The sequence below is a fragment of the Chlamydotis macqueenii genome, chromosome 2, assembly GCF_036417535.1.
Source record: "Chlamydotis macqueenii isolate bChlMac1 chromosome 2, bChlMac1.mat, whole genome shotgun sequence".
In the NCBI taxonomy this organism is placed as follows: Eukaryota; Metazoa; Chordata; class Aves; order Otidiformes; family Otididae; genus Chlamydotis; species Chlamydotis macqueenii.
The window spans coordinates 119,162,752-119,178,888 of record NC_141557.1 but is presented as its reverse complement, the minus strand read 5'-3'; the positions used below and the strand labels follow the sequence as shown (position 1 = coordinate 119,178,888).

The following is a 16,137-nucleotide window of genomic DNA, read 5'->3' as shown; positions in this document are numbered from 1 at the left end:
AATAATCAGAAATAAACCTGCTGTGGATTTATGTCCATCTGTAAGTTTAAGTTATTTTAGATGCTGCCTGGTGTTTTTTTTTTTTTTAATACTAAAGCTAGTCCTGCCAGAGGTAAAAACAAGAAGTTTTTTTTTGGAAGGGGTGAATGATTGTGTATAGTTTTTTTTAATGTTTGTAGAATGTTTTAAAGATTAAAAATAGATTAAAATAGCATGAAATTGATGCATTTGTAACACTTGTGAAGTAAGGAGAGGTCTCTGCAATATAAATAATTCATTTTTCTATGGCAGCTACTAGAACGTTCACAGAAGATTCAGCACCTTTTCTGTGTTGAAAACACTGGAAAACATGATAGCTTTCTGTATTTCAAAAACTCCTTCTTCTTTCTGAAAGTTAATTTAAAACAATTGATCAACTACTGGTAACACAAAGCTTGAAAGGCATTGTCAGCTGCATGTAACTGTCAAATCAGACTTGAATGAAAAAAAATAAACCCAGAAGTGAAGTCCTGGGATAGTTATGAGGAGAGCTACAGAAGCTGTAACCACCTTTGTAATTTGTTACTTTTTCCAACCTCCACCCTCAAAGAAATGCCTAGGAAAATGCATGAGCATAAGCCTAATTATGAATTTACATTCTTAAAAAAAAATAGGCTTATTTAAAGGTTTACACACTCGGCTGATATTCCTGCTGCTTTCCCCCATTGCATTTGATAAGTCGAGAACAAAACCCACTCTGCAACATTGCCATTTTGGGGGGGGTGGGGAGTGGAGTGGTCAGGCAGTGCCGCAGAAGGTTCCAGCACCGGGTGGGGGGGCGCTGGGCACCCGAGGAGCGGAGAGGCCAGGCCCGGCCCTGGGGGGGCGGGCGAGCTGTTGTCAGCCTGAGCGAGCCCGGGCTGAGGCCGTGGAAAGACAAAGCTGGCGGAGGAGGTTGGTTTGCAGCCTTTTACTCAGGGGTTTTCTGGCCATGATGGGTGTCTTAGTGGGTCTCTTAAAATCTAGTGTGGGGGTGCGGTGGGTAGTGCTGCTTCTTAGGAGAGGGGGTGGTTTTGTGGGCTCTGCTGAGGTGCTTCCTACCACTGCAGCGCGCTGCCATGACTCAGGCTCCAGCTGCCTTTCGATGGCTCTCCACACCTACTGCAACACCAGTCTTAGGTTGCATTAGTAAAAATGTAATAGCTGCTGGCTTTTTTTTTTTTTTTCTCTTCTGATACTGTTCAGCCAGAGTTCACTCAGAGTGCATCATTGAGCCCAAGAAAGAACTGCAAGAATCAAATTGGAGGATAACGTGTAGAAGAACTTGTTGAAGTGGGTGCTAACTTAAACCTCTGTGGCTTGAATTCAGCTTAGTTGTGATGTTTTTGTGCTATGCCTGTGTTTTGAGTACGCTGTAAGCAGGTAGCTTCATCAGTGAATGCAGCTCTTTACTGATTGGTCTGGTTTCTCTGTTCTAAAATGACTGTGTAGTATGGTGGTGTATGAATTAAAAAAAAGATAAGCTGTCAGATTTTCATATGGACGTAAGTATTCAAATGCTAAACATACACTGAGTTTCAGTGAGTTCTGTGTGCCTTACACCTCTAATCTTTGAATATAGGAGCCAAACCTATTTCTCAGATCATTCTATGTAAGCAGTTCCTGGTGTCTTTTTCTGTTTTGTTTGTTTATATGAGGTTATTATCCTTAAAACTACTGTGTTATTCTGGAGAAATTCTAATTTAGTGAGTAGATAGTTCAGTTCCTTAGTAAAATTCACAGAATCTAGGAATCTGAATCTTCAGTCTTCTTCTAAACTACGGAAATCTTCATCACTCCCACCCTTGTTAACTTCCGCACCAAAAGCGATGGATGGATACAAATCTGAAAGAGAAATAAATTGTCCAGTGTTTTGTGGAAATCAATGGCTCTGCAGAGCCTCTAAAGACACGTGAGGAAGATACTGCATGTGCTGTTTAGTGATAGCTGATTAGCTGTGCAGAGCTCTAGGTGTAACCGGCACATATTCTCTCCTTCCTGGAGTTACAGGGAACATGGAGAAAATTGAGATTGTTACAGTGGTGGTTTAGAAGACAAAGGTTGCAGATCCATTTGGATTCAGGCATGATCAGTCTCACTGCTTTTATAGCAAACTTTTTTGCATATAATTACTATTATAGTAAACATTTTGTTTGGAAGGGGTATCTGAAACTGAATGGTATGTAAAATGAATGGTACAGTTTTTCTCTATTGCCATCTTAGTTCAAGGAGGGCATTGTACACAAGCCCTATGAGGTTGAAACTTTTTTTAAACTGTATTGATGCATTACCTCCCAGACTGCGCTGATTTTCTTCAAACAAGGTAATAGCAGTGGCAAATATTACTAAAAGTAGAAGGTCTTTCTAGGGGTTTTTTTTGGTGGGACTTCTTTTTTTTTATTTGGTTAGTTTTGTTTTTTTTTTTTTTTTTTTAATATGGTTTTGTCCTGTGATTTGAGTATGAAATTATGAGTGCTGGCAAAATCGGGCAAAATTTTGTGAGCAATCAGTAAAATCTTCATCAACAAATCAAGTTTTATTCTTCTTGTGGCCATTAAGAACAGAAAAAGTTCTGGTATTCTGAAAGGAGATTTCTTCTGACTCATGACAGACCTGCTGTGTGGCTTTTTATGTGATTTACAGTGTGAGTTGTTTTGTTTTGTTTTTCCCAAAGGAGGTGTTGATTTTGTTGCCTAATTCTGTATTTTGATACTGGTTTTCAGTAAAATTATTTCTGAGGTCCAGAACACATTTCCTTCAATGCTTTAAATGCAGATTTGGATACAGAACTGGAGACATAGTTATTTGTTTAGTTTTAATGATAAATCTATCAACTTGAAGGTTAGGCTGTTGAAAAGAGTGAATTGAATATACCGTTCTTAGGTTATTTTGTCACTGCTTAATTTATAGTTAATTCTGGGGTTTGTTTGATTTTAAGCAGATTTTCCCCTACTTGCTGTGTTAAAGCCTACCAGACCCTAGTAGCAGATCTAAAAGTTTCATAGGCAGTAGAACTTGCCAGTTTGTGTGCAGTTGTAAGCCTGCTTGGAGCCTCCCTTAATTAAGCCATGTAGATGTGCTTTACTATTAAAAAGCTGGCGTGATGAAACTCTGCTCCTGCCTAGGCTGTGTTCATACAAGCCTAATACAAACACAATTAGAAGGATTCTGTTTGTTTGTTTGTTTTACAGCATAGATGTTTTTAAGACTGAGGTGATTTTTATTTGGAAAGACTTACTCGGAGAAGAAAACAAACAACCAAACAAAAATTAAAATCTGTAAGGGTTACTGTTGGTTTGGGTTTTTTTTGGTTTGTTTTTAATTGCTTTGAAATACAAAGCTTAGGGTTATGTATTCCTGTTTGGAGGAAAATCATGCTATTTGTCAGTGATTTTAGATGACCTATTTTTGTCAATCACACAGAGAGCAGAAAGCATTCTGACTAAAACGAGGTGAAATATTGAGTGGAATTTTTAGTAATCAAGCCAACTCATTTGAAGTTAGTTTATTTCTGTAGTGTATATTCTGAAATATATAGTTCCATAACTGTGGCATAGTTCTGAGTCACTTCCTAAAGTGGCATTTAGTGATTCTGGTGCTCTGGAATGTTTCCATCATAACTAAGAGTTGTGTTTCTAGTTACTATATGACTAAGCAAAGGAACTTCTGGATATTTCAGAGCTCTTGGTGCAAAAATCCAACTGATCATGTGGAGACATCACGGAGTAGAATATGACAGACATTGACTAGTGGGGGCTTTCAGTCAGCCAGTTGCTGAAATGTCTACAGTATCTGCAGAATAATTCCAGATGTAAGAACTTAATTATCTTCTACAAATTAATTTCAAATGTTTCTTTCCACATTGATTATGTTTTAATACTAGAGGGAGAAATATTTTTTCCCCGAGCCAGGTTTTTCAATCAGAGTCGGGGAGCAGGTAACAGGATGCTGGACTTTGTTAATGGAGAGTGTGTACAAGATTTTTGGTATAGGGATTTGGGGTTAGATCAGTGATCCTCATCAGGTAGTGAGGAAGCTGGCATCTTGGATGCCGCAGCAGCATTTGACAGTTTTGGAAAGTGAGGTTAGTGTTAGTGTTTTATAACTAATGGGAGTGCTAGCTTGTGAATTATATCTTTTCTTTCTCTGATCAATGATAATTAGTGTCTTGCTGCTTCTTCTTTGCCTCTTCAGTTTTCCTGCCTTCTCTAGAAGATTCTGTTTTCTACTCCTTTTGTTATGATAATCGTTTTGCTGTTCCTAAAATAATAATATTCCTAGAGTACCTTTTGGATTAAAAAAAAGCTGGTTATGTCTTAAACTGCTGCTGTTGTTTTTTTTCTTAAAAGTGAATTTGCAACTGCAGGCCTACTTGGGCTTCCCTGAGTTAAGTTCTTTAGAGGTTTTCTGTGCTATCTTTTGAAGCACTGCGTATTCTGAGCCATATCACGCTGTGAGGTTCCTACAGTCTGTTGTTGGCCTTTCAGAGTTCTGTGCACGTGGTATTCAGAAGTTACATATGCCGTGATGGGCAAAGGAAAAAGGTGTTGCTACAGGGTGAGGTAGGTTGCTGGGACAAGAAAGCCAAAGGTTCAGAAAAAACAGTCATTCAGAGATTTTCTCGTGTTGTGAATGGAACTTGCAAGAAAAGTAATGAGAGAGTGGTGTTGCATTAGAAAGCCAGAAGTATCTTTTAAAAGTATCCCCCATCCTTTTTACAGTTAGAACTTTCTACAATATCAAAACCTTTCATACATGTACAAATGTAAACTACAGATGTTCTGCCTTAAGTATTTTTCTGCTAACACCTTTTTTCCCTTCCCTTTTTGATATTCTGCTAGTCCTAATGCCATAATGCCATGCTCTCTGGGATCTTCTGGAGCCAAAAAAAAAAAAGTTTGGGTAGTGCATTTAAAAGTCAGATTTAAGTTGGAAGACCACAGTTGCAAGGACCTTAATTCTCAGAGTTGAACAGGTGAGAGAATCTGGAGGAAATGCCATGTAAATAGTTGTTTTTGTGGTAAAGTTAGGATGGTCAAGTATTTTTAAAGTGTGATTACATGTAGGTTGACTTTGAGGGATTTGATCCTAATAAGTCTCCACTGTCTCTGAATCTGTAACATTTGGTTATGGCTAAGTACTGAGTTGTTAACTGCAGAGGACTTCTGCAGGCATTCTTGTTGAGTTATATATGGCATGGCAGGAACTGTATATACAGAGAATGACTTAAGATGTATTTTTAAAATATCTGGCTCAGCAAAATCCTCTAAAATTTGATACTCTGGTTTCTTTCATGGACACAAATATAATCCCCATTACAAAAAAATCAAATATATATTATTCAAGTATTCACCTAGCTATCTTGCCAAGACTGGAATTTGGTTATTGTCCTTGGAGAGAAGAGGATTGAAAGATCTTTATATGTCAGTGTGATTCATGTATCATCAAGGATCTTGGGCAAATCGAGAAGGAAACTGCAAGAGAGTTGTTTTTAAAGTTTTTATTAAATGTAATTCATATATTTTTTTTCCAGAAAGGCAAAGATGTACTACATTTACAATATTAAATAAAAGTTCACTGTTCTCTCTTGCCTTTTTTTTCCCCTAGAATCAAAGTAAAAGAAAATCCCAGACTATTAGGATTTCTGAAGGGTTGACTCAATTTCCCCATGCAATTGCATGTCTTTCTATTACTGCCTGCTATTTCTTCTTTTTGTCTAATTCAGCATTATTTTCTGACTAATGAACAGTTAGTTGACCACTCATTAATAACACACGCAAATTATGATCATTTCCAGCACTCTGAATCAGCAGCTATTTGCACAAATCTACACATGGCTGGGTATGGTTTTGGTCCTGCAAGTTGAATGACAATACGTAGAGATTGAGGAAGTAAGAAACTGAAACACGTGAAGCATGTTAAGACTTGACTATTATGATATGTCAGTCACATTATGTCAACAAATCTGCATGTTCCTGTTCTAGCAAAGTAGGTCTCTTTTGCTTGCTTTATTTCTATTTTATGATAATGTGAAGGCATAGAGTTACATTCCCCCCCCCCCCCCCCCCCCCCCCCCGCCCTCAAATGCCACTTTGAAAGGGAGAAGACTCTAGTACATAACTTCAAATAACAGGGAACATTGGAGACACTACTTTGTTGTGTTTTCTGACTCTGATCTTGCAGAGCTGAAACCAAACCACTGAACAGAATTTTCACTGTGGTTTCATTATAGCTATGAGTTTATTTTTTTTTACATTTTAATTATGTATTCTTGATTTTTGTAGGTATGTGTGAGTGTGCATGTCTGGTGATATAATAACATCTTAAAAATTCCTGAGAGATGTAGATAGATAATGTGAACTATTACTTTGTTTCCCATTGTTCCATTTGCCTGGGTGTTTTGTTTTTGTTTTTGTTTTTTCCCCTTTGTATAACTTGGGCCCAGAACTCCCTTGCCACAAGAGAAAGAACTGGAAAAACTTTACCTATTCAGTCGCATCTATGATATTGTACAGTGTGGGAAATGAGTAAAGTCATTTAGCTGATTCTCTTCCACCTCAGGATTATAAATAGGAAAAATCTGTTTTAAAAAACCATAATCTTTTAAATATATCCAGATTTCTCTAAACAGTCATAATTGTTTAGTGTGAACATGAATCTAAAGTTGCCTGGAAACGCAGACCTTCTGTTATCCAGATGCAGCTCAGCTGAATAAAATACGTGCTGTTCGATCAAGGAGGCCAGGTTTCATGTTAGGCAAAATTCCCACTAAGGCTGTCAAAAGCAGTGTACTTTAAGAAAGACCTAATTGTTCCTGCATTTCACTGGGAAGTTGTGTTCTGTTGTTGCCTACTAGAAAATTTGGTAGGAGATTAGAACTCGAACAGCGGGGTCTGACTGCCCAGCTACCTGTGTGATATTTGGTTATAAAAACAATTTGATTTTTGATAGAAAGTTTTGTTTGTACTTGAGGCGGCAGATAAAAATTCAATATAATTTGTGGAGAGTTAGTCTGTCCGTGAGAAACACGGAGGTCGGAAGGGACAGTAAACAGAGAGCCTGTGTCACCAGGGGAATTAGCTCAAATGGTAGAGCGCTCGCTTAGCATGCGAGAGGTAGCGGGATCGATGCCCGCATTCTCCATTTTCTACTCCGAGAGTTGCTTTTTGTCGCCACTGTGGACTATACTTCATTTTTTTCAGTTACCAGTTGTAAGTTTTTGCCGTTGGGAAAATAACGGCTTGTAAACTTATGTTTTGTCTAAAATTAGAGTAACTGCCTGCACAAAAAATAAATGAATTCCTGTTGATGGGTTTTAAAGGGTGAAACAAAAGCACACTGACAGATACCATTGTTTCTTCTGATATTTGGGTGTGATACACTGTTAGTGCCCCACATATACTACATTATGCTGTGGGGTTTTTTAAAATTTACATGCATATTTTTGTAGCAGTTTTGTAGGGATAAAAATTAATCAATTTTAGGAAGCACAACATTTGTTAATGTTGATCAAAGATCAGAAATTTTTTAAAGCGCAAATTATTTTCTTATATTGGTTTGAGGAAGAAATTGAGCGAAACTTTGAGAGATTGAATGTCATTTGAAACAGCTTAGGAGCAAACGTGGCATGCCCATCTTAGCTACACCATGTGCAAGTTAGCTGGAGAGACAATAATTCTGTGGTGAGCTGATGATTATATAGACAACTTCATACTTTTACATCTTCTTGTAGACAATTTCACTAACATTTCTTATAACTAACAATAAAAAAAAAATGCTCACATTAAAATTCAATGCGCTTGTAAGGGACAGAAGTGAATTTTATTTCCTATATTACAGAATAACCAACATTAATATGAGATGCCTTTGTGAAGAAATCATTTTTCAGGAAGTTCACAAGTGTAGTCTGCTAATTGAGACTTTTTTGCTGTTTCATTTGCTGTGTGAAATTGTATATATTACTAACTATATTTCACAACCCTGAATGATTTATGGAAGAAAATCTTGTGCTACTGTAGATATTCAGTCTCTCAAAACACTGGAGAATGCGGGCATCGATCCCGCTACCTCTCGCATGCTAAGCGAGCGCTCTACCATTTGAGCTAATTCCCCGTGCATCATCAGCTGAAGGGTGGATTTACTTCTGCAGAATCATGGCTTGGCTGCTGTAGATAGAATTTGTTGAGTCAGTCTGCTTATTTAATAACACTGAATCATCACTGTATTTGTGTGGAAAGCCTGTTAGCATAAAAGTCAATACTCACTTGACATAGGAGAAGCAGTAGTAGTGATGCGTTTTCTGCTCTGTTACTTTGATAAAACAATACTTACTTTGCTTAACAAAGCCTCCTGTAGTGTTTAATCGGGAAGGAGAGAGAACTATTAGTCCTACTGACTGACTTTGCAGGAAGAAGTCCATTCGCAAAGCTCTATTCTCAGGTTATTAAATCAAAGAATGCTTTCTGGATTTTAAGAATGAAAATAAGAGTAGTTGCACTGATATACTACTGAACAACAAAGGCAATGAAAACGATGTGATGAAAGATTTCTCACTTGCTGTTTAAATGCAGAAAAGTAAGTTCTGCCAGTAAAGTAAAACGTGTGCAGTAATCCAACAATACATGTCCTGATAGTTTTCCCTAATGGATTTAACTTACTGGATGACAGCATCTAGTCAAAAGAAAATGAAGTACAAAATTAAGCATTAGCTAGTTACAACTTGTCTAAAGTAAGGGAGTACTTCAAATCTAGCACAGTCCAGATTCAGGCCAAGATTTGAAACTAAAACTGCAATAAGTATCACTGCAAATATTCTCCTATAATTTAAATATTCTCCTGCCTTACCTCCATCTCTTCACAACAATAAATAAAGATTTGTTCTTACTATTTCTTGCAATATATTGTAACTGACTTTATCTACCTCACTGGAGTAAATTGGAGGTGAAATATAAATGAAAGTGCTTTCAGTCCTTCTCACAGGCACCCATCTTGGGCTCAGTGATAGCCCACTGCAAGTCTGCAGCTGGGATCCTTCCCATATCATATTTCACAAGGTTCACCTCTATGTGCAGTTTTCTTTATCTACTCTGTGCAGTCTGAGTCAGTATGAGAAATGATTACCCCTCCCTATTTTTCACCCCCAAATCTCACTCTGCTGCCACTGAAAAGGTCTAAAGCTTGGACAGTTCAGCTTACAGAAGAACAGTTTTTATGCTAAAGTCATACAATAGTACTCTCTATTTTATGCAATAGTACTATTTTCAGTTATTAAAATATGTATTTCATGTAATTGACAGCCCATTGTTTTGTGATTTTGAATTTGTTGTGATTGTTAAGTTTTCACGTAAGATGGTGAGTAAAACTTCCTAATTTCTCCACTTGACTGGGAGAACTTCCCTACCTACACGGCTGAAAATAACCTGGCTTTCTTAATTCCATTTTTCCATTTCTCTAGCGTATTTCACTTGTGAAGGCTTTGTGTCCACATACTTTCCTTTAACAGAGGCCACTTTGATGCATCTCTTTGGCAACATCAATGTAAATGGATACAAGCTAATTTAATCAGGTTTAACTTTTACTTTCTAAGATGGTCTTCCTGGGGGATGTCAGGGCAAATGTGAGTTTTGTTTATCCTCAAGCTGCTCCACTGCCTTGTCTGTGATGTGACTTCTCTCAACACAGGACAAGCAGCTGCCCTCTTTGAAAAAAGGATAAATCTACTGTGAGTTGGGTGGTGTTGCGGGACTGCAGGTTGTGAGTTTGTCATGCAAGTTAGCGTGAAGTGCCTTATAATGTTACTTGAGGAGTATGTCATCTTGGACAAAAAAAAAAACCACACGCAAGGTCAAATGCTAGTAAAGTGTTCAGAAAAGCTACCCTGGGATTACTACCTGTGATAAAGTAGCAGAATGAGTGAAAGAAAAGCAGTTTGCATTTGTGGTTATTAAAACCTGTGGTTACAGGATAAAGACAAGTGTTGGGGGGGGGAATTAGCTCAAATGGTAGAGCGCTCGCTTAGCATGCGAGAGGTAGCGGGATCGATGCCCGCATTCTCCATTGTTGTGTTTTGTTAGTTTCATGTCTCGTGATGCAAGAAAAAAAGTCATCTATAAAACATGTTTTCATATATTGAACTGGAATTTTGAAGTGAAGTAAGATCTTATTTTTTACATGTACATGGTTCATTCGTTAAATGCTACCATATGTTTGACAAGAAAAAATATAATAATTAGTCATATTAAAAAAAAAATAGAAACTGACTTTTATAGAGAGAAAATCAAATATCAGAAAGGACTTCCTCTCAGGAATTGCAAGTAATAAACTACTTTATTTATTTATTTATTTTATACACCTAGAAAATATACCTTTCCTGGTTTGTTTTGTTTCTTACTACTTCATTTGGAAACGCTAAATGAAATATTGCAAATTTATTATTTGGCACCTGTTTTGGAATTGAAGTTCAATGTGTTTTCATTTGTGAACAGATAGACCAGTGGAAGAGAGAAAACTGTGTAACATGTATGGAACTACAGATTTTAAATCCGCCTTGAAGAGCAGAGTTTTGCAGCCCTTGTTAACAATAAGGGCAGGGGGAATTAGCTCAAATGGTAGAGCGCTCGCTTAGCATGCGAGAGGTAGCGGGATCGATGCCCGCATTCTCCAGGGTTTTGTTAAACAGGAATTGTTGTACCTAGAAGTAGAAATTAACAAAACAAACTAGCTAGGTATTTTTGGTAAAAGGTTAATTTTGTTTTAATCAGGGCTAGACTGATTTCCTCCCTCCCTCCCTCTCAAAATCAGGCTTATATAACTGCGTATGTCAATCCTCTGTCGTAACTGTTGACTCTTCCTGGTCAGTTTCAGTTAAATTTAGCAGAAAGAGAATTCTGCAATATGATGTTTTTTTCCCAGCTTTGTGAAAAACAATGGATGAATGATGGTTAGAGACCTGAATCATCATGTCTTTTCTCCACTTGTCCATCTAGGATATAGTTTGATCCAACAGTGGAAAACAGCGGTTTAGGAATGCCTGTTCTTTGCCAACTGGCCATTCTGGTCCCTGTCCGGGAATATAGGATCTTCTTTTCATTTATGATCTTTGTGAACCTGTTGTATGAGCTAGATTGGTCAATTCAAGTTCAAGGGTAAAAGTTGTCACCTCTTTCCCCCCAAGTCTCCATCCTAGAAGGCAACTCCAGCTGTTGTTTCTTTTAGCTACGGCGTACACGCAGGTTATAATTGAGCTCCTTAGCCTTCTCTCCTACTTCAGTTTTTGCAGAGCTGCTTTTAAGAGGCTAATGCCTGCCACACTTGTGTTAGAGCTTCAGCGATAACCGTGTCCATCCAATTGACTCATTGACTTCCCCTAACACCTTATTAGTTTCTTCTGATCCTTCTCTAGATGTTGTGCACTTCCCCCTGTGCCTTCTAGAAGCAGCTGCTCAGCAAGGGCAACTTTTTAGATCTTAGTGACCAGAGCTGCTAAATCTGCTGTGTCTTGAGTGTTAACTAAGCACCTTACAGTGTGCAAAAAGGCCTACTGATTTCCTCATGTACTCTGTCTGTTCATGGCTGGGGAAGAAAATGTGGATGGAAATAGCAAAACACTGATATTATTCCACTTTTTGGTGTGTCTCGTTATACTTTGAAGGCTGAAGTTCCACTTCAACTCTTGGGCTTACCTAAGAAAGTTTGTACCAGTCTTAGTGACTAGTTTCAATGTGATGAGTACACAGAAGATGTCTACGCTAGATGCCATCCTTCTGACAATGCTCTGGGACATGCTTACACCTGCACTTCTTTTCAGTAGGGTTATTCTCAGTGCACACTATGTTGGCACTGGGTTCTTGTCCCACCAACACCCTTTACTAAACCTGCCTCCAAAAAATGATTCCTGATCATTATCTTTGATGTGTAATTTCTTATCTCATCAGCTGTTGTAAGAAGCGTGGACAAAGATAACTGACATGCCTGTCTTCCAGGAATATCTCATTATGAGTCTTTTCAGAGAAAGAATACTTTTTATTTTAAGATGGCCACCAAGTATTCCAAGATCTTTTAAAATAAGTTAATAGCTTGATTTTTTTTTTTAAATTTTTTTTCCTCTTCATGAAGTTGGAGGCAGAGTACACAGTTTGGAATATTTCTCAGTAACATCCATCTTCAAATTTTGCCAAAGCGGTTATGCAAGAATTCTAGCACGCTTGTTGCACTTAGATAAAATAGACCATACAAAGCAGTTGTGCTGCTTTGTACAGCTGAAGAAGGTCTACATAGTGTTGTATTTTGCTATTGAAAAACCACCAGTACCAGGCACGTGGGAGCATTATTGTTCATCCCAGGGGAAATAGCTTACCTATTGGGGTCATTCTCACATTTGCAATTAAAACAGTGTTAAGCCTGCTTTAGCTTCCTGATCAGCCTGGGGCTGCTCTTTTCAATTATTTAGAGGAAGCTGAGACTAATAAGGAAGTATTCAGGTGGATTTCTACAGCTAGCACCTTGTCATGGTTTAACCCTAGCTGGCAACTAAGCACACCACAGCCGCTTGCTTACTCTCCACCAGTGGGATGGGGGAGAGAATCAAAAGGGTAAACGTGAGAAAACTCGTGGGTTGAGATAAACAGTTTAATAGGTAAAGCAAAAGCCACGCACACAAGCAAAGCAAAACCAGGAACTCATTCACCACTTCCCATCAGCTGGCAGATGTTCCGCCATCTCCAGGAAAGCAGGGCTCCATAACATATAATGGTTACTTGGGAAGACAAAATGCCATAACTCTGAACATCCCCCGCTTCCTTCGTCCCCCAGCTTTATATGCTGAGCGTGACATCATATGGTATGAGATACCACTTTGGTCAGTTAGGGTCAGTTGTCCCAGCTGTGTCCTGTCCCAACTTCTTGTGCACCCCCAGCCTGCTCACTGGTGGGGCAGTGTGATAAGCAGAAGAGGCCTTGACTCCGTGTAAGCACTGCTCAGCAATAACGAAAACATCCCTGTGTTATCATCAACCCTGTTTTCAGCACAGATACAAAACATAGCCTCATACTAGCAACTATGGAGAAAATTAACTCTATCCCAGCCAAAACTAGCATACCCCTGTGTTGCTGAGAAGCTGGATCAAGTCCAGAATGATATCTACTTTGTACTCATTTGTTCGTATTTATTTCAGTTGGGTTGGAGTGTTTATAAATCATGTAGATTCCATGAGAGACTGTTCTAGTAAAGGTCACAGAGGCAATTATTTTTTAAAAGGGAGAGGAACTGTGTGATCCTGGTATGTAACTGTTTGTTACACAGTGATGGAACATGGATGGAACTGTCAACCAAGCAGATGTTGCGAAGACTATTTATCTAGAAAGATACTGTAAGGAGATGCCCAATTAACGAAGAAAATTCTGCATATCTGTCCTTAGACCTTTACTGTTACAGCTTAAGAGCTTAATGGCTGTTCTTTGCACACAAAAAGATGGATTAAGAACTAGCTGGATGATGGAAGTGCCTCCCCTTTCTTCATCTTCCCACCCACATGTTCATGTATTGAAAAGCAAAAGTAACATAATATGTGACTAAAACTGAGATAAGGTCATAAATACCACTGCAGGTAGCCAGCCTAGCTTTACTGTATCGCTGGAGGTTGGAAGCTCAGCTCACTCGATGGACATTATGTGCCTGGGTACTTGGGCTCAATTCTCTCTTAATTCTTTCTGGCTTTAAACTGTGGATGTAATAACATGCAGTCATGTACTATTTAAGTCTGGATCTGGTGCTGCTGGAAAAGATTGGCAACTGGAAAGTGTTCCAAACTAAGAACTAGAACCAGGAAGTAAATCTTCCCTGGTTTCCAACTCACTAAGCTTGTGCCAACCATTTCTTCATTGGGTGAGAAATGCCAGACTCTGAGGGGTCTGTTGTGGTTACTTCTTTTAGGGATGAGGGAAGGAAATGACACTTGAGTACTACAGCATTGGGCCGTATGAAAGACAAGAAAAAAATAATTTTAACAACAACCAGTTTATCAGCTTTTTGCCTTTTTTTTTTTTTGTTGTCTGAGGTGTTCAGAACTATTAATGATAAATGTTTTAAACTTTTTAGTATCTTTAAGAATTGAACAACTAACAGCTCGCAAGTCACAAGAAAACTTGCACCAGGACTGTAATAAAGTTAACCTCTTAAAATGGAGACAGAGTGAAAAACTCCTCTACTTCCTAACATTTCTTTTAGAGGTCATCAGACATACTCTCAGATAGACCTTCCACATAATAAAGTTTAGTAGCTTTCCTACACCTAGTTATTTGTATTTTTAAGAGTCTAGGTATTATTGTACCTAGTAGTTTTCAATAAAAAAGGTTAGAAAAGACCCTCTTTGCTCTTGCTTCAGAACTAGGACAGGTTTTAAATACTAGAGGAAACCTTATGATTGTATTATGATCTTGTATTTTGACCAAACATCAAATGCCTTCAGACAAGTCTAACAAAGGAGTCATACATAACTAGATGCATAGCAAATCTGATCCACCTTGGTCAGTAAATTGCAGTAGCAAAAGCCTGCTTCATACAAGAAAAAAACAGTTTGTATGGTAACGGTTAAGAGATAGTTGGACCACAAAACTACATTAAAAATATGTGGGGTTTTTAATCATGTTTATAAAAGAAACAATTGAACCTGAAGATATAGCAGGATCTTCAAAACAAATTATGCAGGCATTACTGTGGTTCCCTGGTAAGATTTCCGCTCACAAAATATGGTAACTGGAAACTCTACACTTCATTAGAAAAGGGGCTCAAGTTTAGGCAATGCAAACCTACTTCTACCCTCTCCAGTTGAGACGTAGGACATGATCAGGAGTCATTGAACAAACCAAGTGAATGTTTTCTCTGCAATCAAAATACAGGGCACTGAGCGAGAATGTTTTAGGGATCTACAAAATAATTATATAGTAATTATATACTTAGGTCTTCTGCTCAGATTTTATAACTTCTAAAATATTTTCCATAGTAGCAAATACAATGCTTTTGCTTCCCTTATAAATTTGGAGTCCAGAGATGCCCGTCAGAGGGGGAGTCTGAGTGTCCTTATTGTACAGACAAACTGTGCTCTCAAAACCTTACAACCCACAATTAACTAGCTTTTTGTTTTGAGCATTAAATAATGCAAGCTGGTGCCAGGCTGGCTGTAAACATTATTTTTAAGATGGCCATGCAAATTGAGAATTGGATGACAGCCTCCATATTGACTGTCAGTTTACTTCACAGATGATGAATCTCATGCTTCTTAAGTAAACTGTGCATGTATTTTTACATGACTACATGTGGTCTTGCCAAGTCAGAAAAAAATACAAACTGCTTATTTCTTCAGTCCCTACTGCTGTATCCAGACAGCAAGTTACATAGCAACTCTAATTATGAAATTAGATAAAATACACTGCAAAAGTGGAATAGAATCACTTCCCTGACCAGCTATTTGACATGCAGTCTTCGGTGCACTTTCTTCTTTTCCCTAGAAGCCCCTAGGGCCTTCTAGAAAGATAAAACTACAATTCCAGAGTCACTGCCAAAAATAAGACTAAAGTTTGATGAGGCCAACTAGAACATAGTCTTAAGTAGTACAGTAGCTTAGTTATGATGGGCAGGGGATAATCGTGATAGATGTTTCTCAACTGAGGAGTTTATACATCTGTTCCTACTGAAGCACCTACCAAAAGCGAGGATCACTAGGATCGAGTAACTTTCCAATCAAATCTATGCTTGCAGAGAAATGACATATCAGCTTTGAAACCAGTAACAGGGGTAGCAAATATCATTTTTTGGTCTATCTTGTACTGGTTCCCCACCCACCTCGAGTGACCAGTGACTGCATTCTGTGCTAGGGAAACAGGAGAGTATAACTCTATTTCACTTCACTAGCAGCTTCTCTTCATAGTGTTAGACAAGATAGCAGATCACTTCCACTCATCACTTCAGGCTTTAAGAGCCACCTAGTGGGATTATTCTGCAACACTGTACACACTAAATACAGTAATTCCTAATAAGCATTCTACTTTAAAAAACAAAACCCCCCAAAAATAGAAGATAGTGACTTGAGAGTCATCTTAAATTGAAAGGGCGCTGAAATCTGT

The 16,137-nt window shown here is 38.2% G+C and overlaps 4 non-coding genes across 4 annotated transcripts; 3 read left to right on the top strand and 1 right to left on the bottom strand.

Moving 5' to 3' along the window:
- Positions 1–7,088: 7,088 nt before the first annotated feature.
- On the top strand, positions 7,089–7,161 carry TRNAA-AGC (transfer RNA alanine (anticodon AGC)). The gene has a single exon. It is a non-coding gene; the product is annotated as a tRNA-Ala (tRNA).
- Positions 7,162–8,057: 896 nt separating this feature from the next.
- Positions 8,058–8,130, bottom strand: TRNAA-AGC (transfer RNA alanine (anticodon AGC)). Its single transcript has one exon. It is a non-coding gene; the product is annotated as a tRNA-Ala (tRNA).
- A 1,871-nt stretch (positions 8,131–10,001) lies between these two features.
- TRNAA-AGC (transfer RNA alanine (anticodon AGC)) lies at positions 10,002–10,074 on the top strand. Its single transcript has one exon. It is a non-coding gene; the product is annotated as a tRNA-Ala (tRNA).
- A 533-nt stretch (positions 10,075–10,607) lies between these two features.
- TRNAA-AGC (transfer RNA alanine (anticodon AGC)) lies at positions 10,608–10,680 on the top strand. Its single transcript has one exon. It is a non-coding gene; the product is annotated as a tRNA-Ala (tRNA).
- Positions 10,681–16,137: the final 5,457 nt, after the last annotated feature.